This window comes from Trichoplusia ni, chromosome 14 (assembly GCF_003590095.1).
Source record: "Trichoplusia ni isolate ovarian cell line Hi5 chromosome 14, tn1, whole genome shotgun sequence".
NCBI lineage: Eukaryota > Metazoa > Arthropoda > Insecta > Lepidoptera > Noctuidae > Trichoplusia > Trichoplusia ni.
In genome coordinates, this window is record NC_039491.1 from 9,422,293 (window position 1) to 9,426,075 (window position 3,783).

Here is a 3,783-nt window from a genome sequence, read left to right on the forward strand (position 1 = left end):
ACATAGGGCAAGTATTTGTTTCTTCATACAAACGCTTGTCCGGACGCATGGATTGAACCCGCGACACATCGCGCTCAGTGATTGTATGACATTTCTCGACAAATGGACTATCTATCTAACACAAAATAATTTTCCATATTGGACAAATAAACTCTTCAGCTTTATAATATTGGTACAGATTATCACTTATTTTTATGTAAATTTACAACTCGCTTATCTATGTCATTAGTGTCATTACACGTGATGTGAAGTTTGACACGTGTCCGTGTCTCTCGTCACAATTAAACACAAAATCTTTTTTATTGTGCATCAGTAGTGATTTTTAAAAGAGTTTTTTACGGTAATCATCATCATTTGCAATAAAAACTGAATGCAATAAATCAAGTTTTTAGACTCAAATAAAAATCTGATATTAACATTTGTTTTATATATACAAGTCCGGGATTCTGTTCAATTTTTTACGTAAATTTGAATAGTGTGTTGTCTATAAAACAACGATTACACAAGACGAAGTACGTTTTTTTTTCTTTTTTTTAATATATTATTAAAGTAGGTCAAAATATGAAATAAGGTTACATATCGAATATTTTTTGACGGTACATAAAGTTTTAAAAATGACCTACACATATTTTTATTATTGGTTATTGAATAATTTATTTTGAATCGGGACTTCGTATTTTAAAGTTTGCACTTAAAAAATCACATCTTAACGTGTGTTACGTAATGCGGAAAATGATATTATGAATTCCATTGAAACCGAAAACATATTTATAGCTTTACAATATCTGTGACTTGACAATGAACCCTCTGATTTACAGAGTCATAGATGATAACATTGTAATTATCTGGTGCATCAACAATTATCATTGTCTCTGCGTCTTCCATGTAAATAGGAACGTTATTATGTTAGGAGGTAATCGATCGCATAAGTTAATAATAGTACGGCTTATTGTTATTTAACAATTACTGATTAATGGTGGCGCCTATTTATGGACTAAGTAGTCTAAGTACGCTCGAACATGCTAAGAGATGTCAAAGTGAGCAGGAGTTAAAGGTGTGTTACAGATCGATATCAAACTATGCACTTTTGTTCTTTGAGGGCTTAAAAATAACGTAGGGTTTTATATTTTTCAAAAAAAAAACTCGATTATGCTTTTTGAGATATTCCACGCGGGCGACCGCTAGTTATAGAGGCGAAGATGTCAAATAAAAATTGCAATGCTGCCAGTTTGAAAAAGTTGGGAAATTTTTAAATCTAAACTAATCTAAAGTAATACAATTTTATGAGTATATGGTGAGTCTAATATAGTTTTAAATGTAATCATTAGGTACCATAGTTCTTTCTGTAATATTATCAGTAACTTTTCTATGTCATTTAAACAGTACATTTTTTAAGGTTGTCATTTGACGGTTGACGTGAACGTTTAGATTATAGAGCAGAAGCAAAATGCGAATAGGAAATAAGGAGTTTAACTCAAAGTTTCGTCCTTAGTGTCAGTTTGATTCAAAGCTTCTCTTCTCTATTTTCCTGTGATGTATACAGAGTGCTTACCGCTATGACTTGAAGTGCTTACGAGTTTAAATATTCGCGCAATGAGCTATGTCTCGCTTCCACAACCAATCTAATATTTCTTTAAGGCGTGGTAAGACCATTGTGGACCAAAATATTATTTTGCTGACTAATAAATAATTACCTCGATGAATTTTTTTATGCAAATAACTACAAACGTAAAAGTAATCATCATAATAAAATGCGTAGATTGATGTGATTTTGTTAGGTGATTTAGATAAACAAGTTCGTTATCAGAAAATGTGTTGTCTAAAAACATGTTTTTGTTTTCTCTTACATTATAATAAATATTGTAAGTGACCGCAGAGGATAAATATGTGAGTCTTAAATACTGATAAAGAAAAAAAATCCTACGTGATACATCAATAGACAAATGTGTAATTTGATGTTATCTAATAAGTCTTTTGAAGTTACTTTGTGATAGTGACCATTAATATATTTATAATAGATTAAAAATATCAGCTGTTCACTAATGCTAAATGACACTTATTTCAATCAATCCGGATTACACAGAGCAACAAAAACTCGGAAAGTACTTACAGCAATTTATGCAACATGTCTTGTCATGTCATTCTTAGGGTTCCACATCTAAGGGGTAAAAACGAAATCCTATTCATAAGGCTTCGCTGTCAGTACGTGCGTCTGTCTCCAGACTATATCTTAAGAACCGTGTTTCACAGATTAAGTTATTCTGTTATCGCTACAACAATAAAAAATAAACCAAAAATCTAGGTAAAGCAACTATTGGAACTACGTCATAAATTTAAAAGGTGACTAATCTTTTTCAAAATATGTTTTTCTTCCGTCTGTTCATACGGAACCTTGTCGCGAGTTCGTATACTTCACAATATTCCTTAAATTTAAGCATTCCGCATCACATTTAGGAGCTAGTTTTTACTAAATGACGTTTGAAATGCAGCGGTTAATTCTAATTAGTGAAGAAAAAATGACTGTCAAAAACATCACCAGTGTCATTTAGTCACATGTATCTATAATAAATACATCTTTATACTTTTTTTTTGGTGCTTCTATGCTTATGTAAACGGTATGGTCAAAAGTGAGTTTTGGGGCGTGAAGAGATGGCAAAATAATCTTATTAAGGCTCTAATTAATCTGATAAAGGATGAAGGTTGTTGACCTATATAATTCTGAAATCTCTTCTCATTTCTGCAGGTGAAAAGGGAAGAGGTGTTATTTTCAAGTCAAATATAGACTTTTGACTGCACTAATAGCCGAGAGAGAGTCATTACGCCAAATACCGCGCGCGTCGTTTTGCGGGTTTGTTCCCTGCGTGGTGTAAGCATTTGTGTGACTCACGAATGCTTGTTCTGAGTTTGGGCGTCTTTACGCACGTGATATGTATGTTTATAAATGTCTCCGCGACACTCGGATTAAATTCCCTACTGCGGAAGATATCTTAAAAAAAAACAACGCGTAAGCAAAAAAAGAATGCCCATAAATATGCAGTGCAACTTTTTTAGGCAGTCGTGTAGCTACCTGAATCTTAACATTATTACATCACAAAGGAAACCTAGATTACTCTTTGTCAAGGGCTCACAGATTGCGAGTTCCCGGAATTAGAATAGGGTCATCTATTGCCTTGAATTTATTATGTATTGTGTACATTGTGGTAACAAGGTCTTTATGAATTATTTTACCTAGATATGTGACTAATTATGTCATGCGATAAATACTTTGTTTAAAGTTCTGGGGTCTACTATCACATAATTATGACGTGCCGTTGTTAATGTGAGGTAGCGCTCTATGAAATGCAATGTGCTGTCCCCCTCTACAAATGTATCATCTACAGTAAGAAAAAGTAGAAGGTCCCTTGTACCTTCTCATTCTAGCGACTTATCTGTGTTCACATATAACTTATAAAATAGGTATGTCAGTAAAAAGAGTCTTGCGATAACTTTGTTAGTAACATTAGCAGTTCATCTTGGATTCGAAATACAGTACTGGCTACTATGAAAATTGTCATTTTCAGCCACCGGCAGAACTGTTTGGCTGCACTTGTGCTACAAAAAAAGTAGGAGTTTATATCTCTGTATTATATGAGTGTAGATCTGCATAGAGAACGAAGAGCCGGCCGTTTTTAACCCTAGAAAGATAATCATATTGTGACGTACGTTAAAGATAATCATGCGTAAAATTGACGCATGTGTTTTATCGGTCTGTATATCGAGGTTTATTTATTAATTTGAATAGAT